This window comes from Camelus bactrianus, chromosome 11 (genome assembly GCF_048773025.1).
Source record: "Camelus bactrianus isolate YW-2024 breed Bactrian camel chromosome 11, ASM4877302v1, whole genome shotgun sequence".
Classification (NCBI taxonomy): domain Eukaryota; kingdom Metazoa; phylum Chordata; class Mammalia; order Artiodactyla; family Camelidae; genus Camelus; species Camelus bactrianus.
Window position 1 is genome coordinate 12503527 of NC_133549.1, and position 13865 is coordinate 12517391.

The 13865-nt window shown below is 52.5% G+C and overlaps 1 long non-coding RNA gene across 1 annotated transcript; it reads left to right on the plus strand.

The window, feature by feature from the left end:
• The first annotated feature begins 8170 nt into the window (after nt 1-8170).
• Nucleotides 8171-13168, plus strand: LOC141579035 (uncharacterized). Its single transcript, XR_012509936.1, has 3 exons — nt 8171-8764; nt 9486-9552; nt 12922-13168. It is a non-coding gene; the product is annotated as an uncharacterized LOC141579035 (long non-coding RNA).
• The last annotated feature ends 697 nt before the right edge of the window (nt 13169-13865 follow it).

A 13865-nucleotide genomic window follows, 5' to 3' on the forward strand; every position in this document is an offset into this window, starting at 1 on the left:
GCGCGCGGACGGCTCGGGCGCGCGCGGGGCGGGGCCGGGGACGAGCCCGAGCAGGCTCGGTGGACGCCGGTCGGGCCACGTGACAGCGCCCGCAGCCGCCCCAGCTGCAGGGGCCGGCCCCTCCCGCGGGCACTTGTCCGCCCGCCCGCCGGCAGCTGGTTCCATGCACTCCAGCTCCAGCGCCCTACACAAGCACGGGCTGAATTATGACTCATGGAAATCCCCTCTGTTTCAGGAAATCAGGTAGCTTTCAAACTCCCAACAATTGATGGCCCCTTTCGGTCCAGGGAGAATCGCAAAAATAAAAACAAAACAAAACAAAACAAAGAGAAATAACAGGCTGCAGCCTGCAGGTTTCCAAACAGGCTGTTTGGTTTCTAGTAAATTAGAGGGAGTGGGTGGTTGATGTCCCGAGTAATGTTATCCTGTGGAGTGTGGTCTTCTTTGACGTCAGCAAGATGTTTCTGTCTCCCTTTTCCCCGTCTTTGCCTTCCACACCCTGGTCTGTAGGCCGCCCCCACCCTACCCCACCCCACCCCCACCGCCCGCCCGCTCCCGGCCCCGCCTCCTTCCCTCCTATGTCAAGGAGACAGATGACATTGGGTAGCTCTGGAAAATCGCTCAGAGTTGTGCAACCTAGCTCAGAGGCTCAGAAAATTCCCACATTTTCAAAAATGAAGGGTATGGGCTCGGGTGGGGGGTGGGGGTTACTCAGCCACTGTCTAAATTCGCCAGCCACAAACACATGTGACTCAGGGCAGGGGGGAAGGCTGCTGGAAAGGCAGCAGTCACTGCCTGCTGTACATTCCTGCCTTCATCTCGCCTGATTAGCAGTTCTGTCCGAGGGAACATTCTTCCTGTGGCAGAGAACACATTCTTGTCTCCAGTCAGCCTGAAATAGAATCCCGGAGGCCTGCTGCGGCTGCCCGGCTACTGCCCCCGGGGGCCCAGCCCGGGCTGCCGGGCAGAGAGTGCTCCAGGATCCCCAGCTGTTTACCCCGTGCTCTCTGGAGTACACGCTATTTCCTTATACGCTGCCATGGTGTTGACACAGAACCATCTCGAATAAGCGTTCCAAGGCTAGGTGAGCATTTGTAGCCTGACCCTGCTCTGTTTTTATTTCCCCTGTAAATTGCTCTCCTGGACCCAGAGGATCGCTGTGGACTTTCCACGCAGGGTGCCGCCCACAGTCACATGGTTACTGTTGGTGGAGCAAAGCAGGCAGTTCCCATGTGGCTCTTGTCAGGTAGCTTCAGCAAAACTCCATTCACCTGACTCTCATTCTTTGCCCAGGCAGCTCTTTTCAAAGCAGAAATCTGTCCCAGACCGCAAATAGGGCAGGGAGCAGGCCCCGGGTCCCCGTGGGCCTGATTTACCCCATCGGACATGGGGTGCCCCTTCTCTGATCTGGACAGCAGGGGCCTCAGAGGACCTTGGAACAGGGGATGCTTTGTAAACCAGAGCTTCCAAACGCTCACTGCTGGCATTGAGTTCCTGTGAAGTCAGGTGGCATTGAAAAAATACATGCACGGAAAAATGGAGGTCACCAGAATCTGTTCAGAAATTAGAGCTGGTTGACTGATAAAGAAGATGTGGTGTATATATACAGTGGAATACTACTCAGCCATAAAAAGAATGAAATAATGCCATTTGCAGCAACGTGGATGGACCTGGAGATCATCATTCTAAGTGAAGGAAGCCAGACAGAAAGAGAAATACCATGTGATACTGCTTATATGTGGAATCTAAAAAAGGACACAAATGAACTTACCTGCAAAACAGAAATAGATTCACAGGCATAGAGAACAAACTTATGGTTACCAGGGGGTAAAGGGTGTGGGAAGGGATACATCAGGAGTATGAAATTTGCACCTCTTGGGAAGTGATGGAAATGTTAGCTCTCTTGATTGTGTGGCCATTTCACTGGTGTAGACGTCTACAGAAATTCATGAAATTGTCCATCTGAAATATGTGTAGTTAGCCGTATAGGAATTATACCACAATAAAGGTGTTTTTTAAAAAAAGAAATTAGAGCTGGAACCTGAAAGATTAAAGAACAGTTTGTGCGTGTATGTATGGCGGGAGGCCCTTTTGTGCGTGTGTATGGGGGGGCTTGTGCAGGGGGTGTGATAAGCAGGTGACAGAGCTTCAGCAAGGGCACAGACCCAGCACACAGCTCTCTTCGGCATAAGTGTCAGGAGCACGGATGAATGAGCAAGGGTATGAGGAAGAGAAATGAATTCGTTTGGAAGACAGAGAAAGCAAAAAGGAGCCCAGACTTTCTGGGAGGTGAGGAGGATGGGGTGGGGCATGTCTGCTAGAAAGAACCGTTTGATTTGAAGGAGAGCAGACTTCTAACGTGCAAACGCAAACCGGGAGCCTGATGTGATGACAAGTGAGCTAACGGCGTTAGGTGACAGGTACTCAGGGCACCCCCGTGGACCGGATCTTACAAGTGTCTTCTTGCTCATCACCACTGGCTTAGCCCTCATGGGACCCTCCAGAGGTGGGGCATCAAGGAAGAGACTCCTGGACCAGAAGGATTTGGGAGGACTTGAAGCAGACACAACCCAGCAAGAGCAACCCACGCATATCTTCAAAGTCGGCGCCACCACGTAGGCCCCTTGGTGCTCCTGCCTCCGCTCTGCAGCTCCAGCTTTCCCGCACAGACACCAGACCTTCCGAAGGAGCCTCTGAGACTCGCTGGCCCAGGCCCTGGGAGCCTCCCTGGCCCAGCCTTGCTGGGTGATTTCTGGGCTCTCGGGGAAGCACCCTCCAGCCTCCTGGGACATCAAGGGTCCCAGGTAAGCAACCGTGGTGCCTCTCTCACCTTTGAGAGAGGAGCAAGGAACCTGGGTCTCACCCAGCGCTAGTGCCTGAAGTTCTGCTTTATTACGTACGGGCGAGCTCTGCATTCAGCGTCGTCGCCGGGGTCCTTTTCTCCACCTCACGTTCCCGCCCCGGGAAACCCGTCTTCTTCATTTCTGGCCACTTCCGGGAAGTCCGTCTCCTTCGTGTTCAGCACGTGGCTCTCCTGAGTGCCCCCCCTTTCTTCCGCACCTGCCCTACCGTCCCCGCACCACCGACGCGCATGTAACAACGCAGGCCTGCGGGGGCGGAACTCTAAACCCCGTCGCGGCAGGTGAACTGGGTCCCTGAGGGGGGGGGGCGGGGGCTGCAGGGGGGCACTGGGAGGCGGAATCTGCACAGTCGCCTCCCTCTGGCCGCCAAGACGGAGCAAGGTGACTGTCACTCTGCGTCCTTCCCGTCACTCAGGCAGGCTAGACCCCCACCCCCACACATCCCAACAGATTGTATTCCTGTCACCCACCCATTGACCTGCCATTAGATGTGGACTATCAGCAGTTTCCGGAACACTGCTCGCTGCCTCGGCCGCTGTGTAATCTCCCTGAAAAAAAGGACAGAACACTCAGCCACTGCCAGCTGGTTAAGCAAGGGGTTTGCAAAGCTCTTTGGCTAACAGAGCACGGACCAGTCTGTGCTCGTGGAATGGGGCAAAGATGAAGCCGATGCCCCAGTGTCCTCGTGACACAGCAAGTTGCCAGCCTCCGCTAAACACACACACACCTGTGACCTCCAGTGTCCCTGAGAAGTGGCACAGGTAATGACCAGGGCATGTTCCCCACAGCCAGAGACACCTGGTTCCGATCCTAGCTGGCTGCCCTCCTGAACGCTGGGCTTCTCTTCTGTAACGTGAGGATGGTCAGGCCTCCTTGAAGGGCTGATACAATGCAGATGAAACCTCAGACTTACAGGAAACTCTGCATAACTTGAATCCACAACGATCCAAAATTGCCAGCGGTAACAATCGTCACAGCAGCTTGAGGCTGAAGACAGTAACAGCTACAGCTGACGGAGCAGCTTTTATGAGTGATGTGTGTTAAATACGGTGTCTCGTCTTGACGCACACTAGCCTCGCGAGGTAGGTATTATCATCCTCATTTTACACATAAGGAATCTGAGGCCCAGAGAAGTTAAGTAACTTGCCCAAAGCCACACAGCCAGTTAGTGGCAAAGAGATGGCTTACATGAAGGTAACACATGCTTCGATGCACACCGGCCCCAGAGCGCACTCCCTTCACAGTGCTGGCTGCCTCCCAGTGCCATCAGCACAAGCAGAGCTCTCCTCACTTTCCAGGGCAGCACAGAGTAAATGCCAGTGACTATGCAGAGGGCTGTAGCCTTGCACGTGCGTGTGTGTGTGTGTGCACACGCGCATGCCCTTGGCCAAGGGCTTCACTTTCAGCCAGCATACCAGTCTGCCAAAGGCCCATGTTCAAATCCTGCCTATTGAAAAGCTCATCTCTGACTTGGCAGGACAGAGCCTCAGCCTGGAGCAAATGTCAGAAATAAACAAGGGCCATGGAAGAGGACAAAAACCAAACAGCCAAGGCCTCGGACAGCGTCCATAGGCATTCGGGTAATGATACATTTATTTTAAGCAGTTAGAAGGGAGAGCATCTCCAGATCCATCCACGTTCTGTGTGGGCAGAGGTTCATCCTCGCCCCTCCTCTGAGGGTAGTGCCAACAAGCCCAAAAGTGTTGACTTGAACCGAGAGGTCACCCCTTGGGGAGCCGTGGGTGCCTGTAGGTGGACCGTCCTGGAAATGTGCCTGCGGGCCGAACAGGTATTAGCGCCTGGGCCTGAGCCCCATTGTGCTGTATGCCCCCCCACATCTGCTCAGTCTCTCTGAGGAGGAGACCCCTTCTGAGCTTTCGCTCCTTGGCCAGGCCACACTTGTTAAGAGGCCAGCATCCTAGAAACTGAAGTGGCCTTGGAGTGGTTCTCTTCTGCAGTAGACCAAAGTTTCCTTGCTGAATCAGACCCCGTGATACATCAACTCTGAGTCACACACAAGCCAATGAGGCACTATTAGGAAGAGAGACAATGCAGTGCAATTTATCAGTGGCTGAATCTTAGCAAATGACAAGACTTGCCTAATCGCTGGGCGGATTCATAATACGTTACCTTCCAAATCACCGCGTGGTGGCTCTCGGGATGGTTTCGAACTGTCAATATTTACAGAACCAGGCACCTAGCGACACAGGCCAAGCGGGCTACATGTCTCCAAGGATGAGTCATACCAAGTGACGCCTTCTATCTCAGGATCACTGCTCCATGCTCATTGGCTGTGGTGGACTAGAAGCCATCGGGTTATTGAAAAGTACATGCAGGGTTGCGGGCTCTGTTCAGGTCTCTGGAGGAGCCGATGTTCATGAAATCGAAGCACGGGGGAAAGGGCATGGGTTTGAAAGCATGCAGAACTGTCTTTTAATCTGCTAGCTAACGCATATAGCTCAAGGGTTAGGGGGAAGTGGCAGAGAGAGAGCACCGAGACCCAAGGCGGTCTCTCACTGCAGTCAGACACATACTAAATCCCCTTGAGTGACATCACAGCCTTGGCTGGAGAAGGACAGGCACCTGCGTCACATCAGCCACTCACCAAGGAGGGAGGTGCCCCTGGGCTTAGAGCCTGACTGACCACCAGCCTGGTTATCTGAGTAAGAAAAGTAGACCCATCTGCCCAGCCAGTCCAGCTAGATACCCTTGGCTCTATTCAAGCACTGGAAGATCATTTCTTGAGGTCTTGAAAGTGTAGGTGCTCAGGAGTCACCCATATAAAATGCAGATAACGGGGTGGGGGGTGGGTATAGCTCAGTGGTAGAGCACATGCTTGGTGGGCAAGGTCCTGGCTTCAATCCCCAGTACCTCTGTTAAAAATAATAATAAAGTAAAATAAAATAAAATACAGATTACCTCTGGAGTTGGGCACACCTAAGGTCTTATCAAGTAGGGAGATTGGGCCCAGCACATGATGGGACACTCCTGCCGGACCAGCCCTCGGACCATCCTGGAATATGTTCATTTGTATGTAGCAAAGAAAGGAAGCTTGATTTAGCATCAACATTAAGTGAAGTAATGGCGTCTCACTTCAGAGACACCACTACCAGCACCGGTGACCACCTGTGCAAACTTCATTCCCCAGCACGCACACAGAAGCTGACTGCAACCGCAGGGCCAGTCACATCTTTGCCAAAGTCCTCCGGGGACCCAGGACTATGCAACATAGGGCTCGTTGGTCAACACCAGGCTCCTGGAATCCCAGTTCCTTTAAAATCAATGGGCTAAGTTAGGATTGCAAAAGGGCCCCTGAAGGGGACAGGATGATTATTGCGTGGTGTGGTGGAAAATGTCTTTGATCAAAAATGGTAGACACCGTGGAACAATGAGAAATATCAAGACTCACGTACTGGGTACATTTTCCAGTGGGCCTAGCTTCTTAATAGGCCCAGCAGGTTTGAAGACTCAGGGATATCCGCAGAGATCCCAAGATTATCCCATGATGACATGAGCCCCTGATTCCTGCAGACAAAGAGACCACAGCCCACAACCAGTGGCCAAGACCATAAACCAAAGGACTGTCCTCCTTCAGCGGTGAGTGCAAACATGACGACACCAGGATCACATTTAGTCACAAAAGCAACAAGGGATGTAATTCCTGGTCCAGAGAAAGATTTAACTGTGGCCCATTCCAGCCGCCGTGTGCCGTAAAGCTGGGGCTGGCCAGCACCCTGGCGAAGGCACTGCCAGCCACACAGTCACAGTGTGTCTGCAACAGCCATGGTCCCTTTCCCCAGCCTTCATCAGATGGACATGCTCAGTCGGGCCGCGTACATACACACACATTTACCAAATAAGAACTTGGAGGGGGTGGTGGGAGCCAGAAAACAAAAAGCAAACTGTACTTCTGATTCTGTATTAAAGAGTGTTGTTCTATTCCAGAGCTTCTGCAGGACGGCATGTTCTGGGGAGCCCTCTGTTTCACTTCCCCCCGTGTTTCCACTTTCTGCTGGGGGTAGAGGTGATGACAGGCTGAGTAGAGAGGGGTTTGGGAGTAGAATATGTGAAGAGAGGATCCGCCCCGGCTGCTCCTCCATTCCCGAACGTACTTCTCTGCTTTGCCTCTGGACCTCCTAGAACGACTTGCACATGGGTTTGTGCTCAGTGAGTGTGTTGAAAGGTTGTACCCATTTGCTGGGGCTGCGTAACAAAGGACACAGCCCAGCAGCTTAAACAACAGACATTTATTTCCTCACCATTCTGGAGGCTGGAGGTCCAGGATCGAGGTGTCCGCAGGTTGGTTCCTTCAGAGGGAGGGATCTGTTCCAGGCCTCTCTCCTTGGCTGGCAGACAGCCGTCTTCTCCCTGTGTCTTCACATTGTTTCCCTCTCTGTCTGTCTGGGTCTTAATCTTCTCTTCTGATAAGGACACCAGTCAGATTGGATTCGAGCCTTATTTTAACTGAACATGACCTCATTTGAGCTTAATTAGCTCTTTAAAGACTGTCTCCAAATCCAGCCGCAGTCGGAGGTCCTGGGAGATAGGACTTCAACAGAAAGGAGGCAGGAGGGGAAATCAACAAACGTGTGGCGCCCCCGCCATGGGCTCGACATCCTGCCAGGCAGCAGGGACAAAAGATGAGAGATATGGTCTCACAGTGGCTGCATGACTAAATGACCGCCCTGGCGAGTAATGGATGGATCAGTGATGAACGAAGGGAGGACAGACATCAGAACTGCTCCCAGAGCCCAGGGGCCTGAGCAGCCGTAACCAAAGCATCCAGAGGCATAGCTGAGTCCAACATTGCCAAACCTATGCCCACCTCCACCTACAAAGAGGTCTCAGAGATGATTAGGGAAGTGAAGTGGCGAAGGGGTCACTGTTCCCCACCCAGGGGAGCCCAGCCAGCTCCTGTCCAGTTGGGCAAAAGAACCGACCAGAACCAGCGCACGCCAAGATGCAGAGCCCCCAGATGAAGACCAGACGCCTTCGCGCTCACCCTGCGGCTCCTGGGAGACCCGGGGGGCACGCCCGCTGTGGGGCTCAGCGGCCCCGGGCCACAACCACGTGGAAAGCCCCCATGAGCAGCACCTTGGGTTCGCTGTGCCGGGAGGAGGGCCACCTGCCACGGGCCACAGCCAGCTGCTGTGTGGTGACGGGTGGTGCACTGTCCCGAGGATGCTGTCCCACCCCTGAAATGGGAGTGAAAGTCTCCGCATCCTCAACTCCATCCCCTTCAAACGCTCTCTGTGCCCGAAACCGCGACCGTGAGCAGGGAAGCCAAATTAGAGGAACAGAAAGGCGGCACCCTGTTCCCGTGGGCATCAGCGCATCCCTCGACTCAGTGAGTATCATCTGTACTGTGGCCGTTTACTTAATCGGTCTTCAGGGAGACTTCCAAACGGGAGTTCTGTGACCCAGGTGAGGTCAGGGTTCCTGGAATGGACAGCGTGTCAGAGCCAGCAGGGGGCAGGCCAGCCGCCCATCTGATCGTGGCCGCAGTGCACAGACTTTGAACCGGTTCCTGTCGCCTGTGTCTGTCAGGCTCACAGTGAACCCTGGTCATCGTTCAGTTCCTGAACTGCAACAACACACCCACAAATGCACACAGCCATGGTTCCCCACCCCACCCCGGGCTCGGGTGACCCCATGTTAGTGTCTTCCAGCACATTCTCCCTCTGGCCCAAACAGAACCAGGTCAAAAGGGCCTCTCCTCCGGTCTTCATCACGACCCTGCTGCTCAGAAGCCTTGCAGTGGTATTTCCTCTGCCCTAGTAGGGACTTTTAAGGGGTTTTTATTTGCTTTCATTTTTGCCATGCTTCTGAGAATGGCTCCTTTGTGATTAGCGCCTCCAAGGCCGTCTCTTCAGAAGATCACACAGCCACAGCCACAGCCCCAGGTGTGTATCCCCCAGAAAGTGTCAGGGGAGGGGGACGTGGAGGAAACCCCCATCTTTTAAGGATTTTCTAGCTCTAAAGTGATGGGCTCTGAGGCCATGTCCCGGGGAGCCCGGCCCGGGGTTAGCGGGCCTCTCGGGGTGGCTGAACTCCGGGTGCATCTCTAATGGTGATGCTGGGAGGCATGACAAGGAGGCTGCCACTGGGTACCTTCCCTGCCTTGAGGAGGAAGCTTCTCAACGAGACTGGAATCACTGCTCTATGGAAGGTGGCGTAGGAGGCACGAGGGAGCCTGGCAGGGTCAGGTTTTGTGGCCGGCGTCCCCAGAGCCCCTGTGGGAAGCCCCAGCATTTCTGCTCACAGCAGAGACCCCGTGGAACATGTCAGCGATTGAATTCCAGCCGTCCTGACAGAGCCGGACCGGCTGACCTCTGCAGTGGCCCTGGGGGCAGGAGGGGATGGCTGGTGGGGTGCGGGGTGGGGAGAGCATTATCCAAGGTTATTTAGGACATTAAAATACAGAACCCTAGTAGCAATTTTGAGAGGATTTCAAAGTCTTTATCAAGTCAGTGCTTCTAGGATGACGTCCTCAGGCAGAGGTAATTATCTGGATTATTGAAATGTTTCTTCGGGTGACGGTGGTGGCGGCCTTCAGGCCTAACGACAGAGCCTTGGGAAACAGTGCTCCAGAATAAATGCAGTCATGACTCTTCTCGTCCAAAGGGAGAAGCAGGAGTCCTGGCCCTCTCCTGGGTCTCACTGGCTGGACGGAAAGATGGACTCCAGGAGAGTGAGTTCAACTCTGTCTTCTGTCAGTCTCACCCCTGCCAAGGCCCAGCCTCTCAGAACCTAGCTGCCCCTTCAAATTAGACTCCCAGATCCCAGGAAGCCCCCAACGTGGGCCCAGGCCTGGGAGACGCATCAGCTACCCGCTGCCCTGGTCTCTCTCAGCAGAAACAGCAGGAAGGCGTCGAGTCAGGAGGGTTCCCCCAACTTGGAGGGAGGCACGGAGTCCCGCTAAAACCCTGTATTCATCCGAAAGGGTCAAAGGAGGGCCAACAACCACAGGGGTCAGAGCCTCAGTTTTGGCTCCAAGTTCAAAGAATCGAGCTAAAGCCACATGGGGCCCCCTGGCACCACCCTAAAAAACGGATCCCATCCTGAGTCAGAGAGGAAGCCGACAGGCGCTGAATCACCCGTCCACTTCCGCTACCCGCGGCAGCTCGGCCAAGGCCAGCAGCCGCTTCCAAGGGGCAGCTTAGTGACTGACACTCGGAAAAGTTGATGTCCCCGAGAAGGATATGTAGGGCCAGGCTCACGCGGCCTGAACTGCCACGACCGACCTCCCCCTGGCCCCCCTGCCCCCGGCATTTTCCAGAGCAAAAGCTTCACATCTTGTGACAGCCCCTGTCCTGTCCTGCGCTGCCCTGGGCTGGGCTATTTTTCACTTCCCTGTTCAGAACACAGCCACACTTTCCAAATGCCATGAATCATCGCCACCGAGCAACGACCATTCAGCCAGGCAGGAAACCACGGAGCACCAGATCTAGAAGGAACAGCTCTCTGCAGCAACCCTGTGCTGCCCCGGCCACCGCAGAGGCCACCGGACAGAGCTGCCACTCCGGCCACTCAACTGCTCCACCATCATACTCAGTAGCTGTCCCCTACTGCCCGAGCCCCCCATGCACCAGGTCACAGGCGGCATGAGGCATTTCTGACTTAGTTCTAACAGCTCTCTTGGTGGCATTGGCTATAAACCAAAGCTGTCCTCTTCTGAACCCGGGAGGGAGAGAAATGGACAGGTCCGTTCAAGACCCAGGAAGCTGGGATCGATCAGACGGGTGCTGCACAGAACAGAGCCTCCAACAGAACACAGGGAGGTGACTCTCTGCCAGCAAGTGGCCTTGCAAGTATGGTACAAATGTCATCCTTGTCATTCAAGCCCCTTTATGACCGGAACGCTGTGGCCTTGAGCCCAAAAGTCGTCACCAGGGCGTCTATGAATAAAAAAATCAATGAAAGGGTTATCATCCTCCAAGAGTCGCAGACTCTCCTGCGCCAGGCTCCTGGCTCCTTTGAAAAATACTTTCGTCTGCTTTCGTGCTAGTCTTGGGTTCTCGTAAGTCAGCAAGGAGAGCCTGATATGAAGTCATTATTTTTGGCTCTATTTAACCATAGACAGTGCCATTCGAAAGCAAAGTGATCTAGGAAATGCAAATCAACACAACACCATGTCAGTTTTAACCTATGGGACGGACCAAAACTGTAAACATGGACGCTGGCCACAGCCAGCGCTGGCCAGGGAGTGGGAAACGGACACTGTCCTATACCAGAGGTGAAACTGGAGCTCTCTGTACTTTCTGGAGGCAGTTTGATTCTATGCATTACAATTAGTAGTGAGCAACTTTGACTCCTTAAGTTCAAGACGAGGGATCTACCCTCAGATGAACAACCAGGAAAAGGCACCAAAACGTTAAGTACAAAGAAAGTCATCACAGGGTGGTAAAGAAATACCAAAAAAATAAAAGATAAACAAATAAAATGACCTAGATATGATTGAGCCAGTGAATCATAGTATATTTGATAAAAATGCTATGCAACTGTTACAAATAATGTTGGGTGGGGAGGGTAGAGCTCAGTGGTAGAGCGTGTGCTTAGCATGCACGAGGTCCTGGGTTCAATTTCCAGTCCCTCCATTAAAAATAAATAAATAAACCTAATTACCTCCCCCACCCCAAAAAAGTTTTTTAAAAAAAGTGTTGGAAATCTCCAACCACAGCCATAAAACCGTGTTCGCTTGGGTCATTTTGATAAAAGTAGGAGACAAAAAAACTTGTAGCCCGTTTATGTAAGTGCTGATGGTGTGTGAGCAGAAAAGAGACACCTGGATGTTTTATCGAGTTGTTAGCAGTGCTCATCTGCAGAGGTGGATTTCAGGGTGATTTTTACCTTCTCCATAGTTTCTGTATTTCTTAAAATTGTTCAGAGGAATTATGAAGTATTCTGCTGATCAGAGAAAAGTATATATTTTCATTTTAAAACCCAAAGTAACACAAATACAAAAGCTGTCTGGTTCCCTGACGGGCTGTATCTGTCCAAGATGAGTTGCAGGTTCTCTTCTGATAGAAGATGTTACCGTGGACTGTTCTGTCAGGAACAGGAAGGTTTGGGCTCTGGGTCATTTCTCCTGAGTTCTGATGGGCTGAACTGGATCTTCTGTGCTCCACGAAGCAGCTCCTGTGTCTGACCAGGGTCACAGTGGAGACTGACCCATGGCAGAGTTTTCTCCCGCAAGCACCACACATCCTGTGCAGGTTATCAGATCCTAGGTTCCAGTGCTTGCAATGAACCAAATTAACGAACGCAGACCTTTCTGGGCAGCCAAGCAGATTCAGATGTTTAGAAAATATGTGAATCACAACCCTCGGAAATAAATTCCAGACCCCCGAAGCTCATAGAAACTAAATCCAGAAAGATCTTGAAGAAATCATCTATTCTGGACCTCTCATTTGACACGTGAGGGAACCAAGGCACAGAGAAGTGAAGTGACTTGCCCAAGGCCACACAGCTTCTGGGTGACAGAGCCCAGAAGAGAACTTGTGTCACCCAACCAGCAATTCCAGGTTCCTTTTGCCTTATCACAACAGGGACCAGGGCAGTGGACAAAGGTGGACACTAATGCTGAAGGTGTCCTTCATGCCCTCAGAAACTACTCCTGTGGAGGGTCCAGAAGGTACCAGGATGATCCTAGGCTCTGTAGAAGCGTCTAGACTTACCTGTAGGCATTCTTAACCAAGACGTCATGTGTGTTCCTACAAGGCGGCACACACAGAGCTTTCATCGCATTTCCAAAGGAAATCCCTGCACAACCAAAATTAAGTACTAACGAACCAGGGTATGGGTTGTAAACTTGCTTTATAGAAAGTAAATAATGTGGCTTCGCAGTCCACATGGTTTCTATCCCAACTGCTCAGCTCTGCCCTTGTACCGTGAAAGCAGTCACAGACAGTCCACCAACAAATGGGCGTGGCTAAGTTCCAATAAAACTTTATTTACAAAAACAGGCTGTGAGCCGGATTTGGCCCAGGCAGTTGTAGGGCAAACCCCTCCCCTCGACCCGACTCAGAGTCCCTGAGCAGCTACCTCCCCCTTACTTCAGATGCTGCTTCTGGTTGTGGACCGAGGGACGGCCACATTCCTGCCGATGGACGGACCCAGCTCTGAGCCAGGGACCACCGATGAAGTGGAGAAACACAAAAAAGGAATTTGTTAAATTTTTTTGTTAAACAACAGGTTCTTTGAATTCCTAATTGGAAACTTTCACACATGAACTGGGGTTGCTGCAACTCATTTCCTGAAGTCCTGCTGGCCCGGTTTTATTTTGAATAAAATGGTTGTTGAATGGGGAGAGTGACCTTTGACCTCTAGCGGCTGTCTGCAATATACCTTACTGGCTCATTTGCATATAGGGTGTTAGAAACCTGCTGGCACATTCTCCTCTTTTCACAGAAAATTCTGACTTCCTTGATCAGATAGGGACTAAAACAAGATCTCAAGACAAAAAACAAAGCCAGGAAGGAACTGGAGGCTTTTTTTTTTCCTCTCTTGTTGTTGGCCAAAAACCCTCTTCAGTTCAAACCGAGAAGCAGATACTGAGCATCTCTTGTGTCACCCTAAGTGGGGATCAGGAGCTAGGACATCCTCTGCTCTTGTACGAAAGATGGGACTCTTCCCTCGGTTGGACCCTCACCCAGGACCCAGCACCCCCTGCCCCACAGCCCTTTCCAAATTCCTGCAGCGAAATGACTGCCACTTAGTCCTCACAGCAAGAAGCAGGCGATGCATGTGTGTGTCCATCTTTGTGACAACAGTTCTAAGTACTCTATGTGCCTGCACATCAGACATACCCTTGGGAGATACTTGCTTAGTGGTAGGGGTGTGCTTTCTGGCTGATTTTAGACCCTTTTCACACTTCAGCATTGGGACACACAGGAACAGTTCTAAGGGACACAAAAGGTGATGAAGTCTCCTAACAGGAGAACAGAGACTGCAAGCCACCTGGGGACAGGCCAAGGATGAGCCGACGCTGAGTCTGGGGCCCCG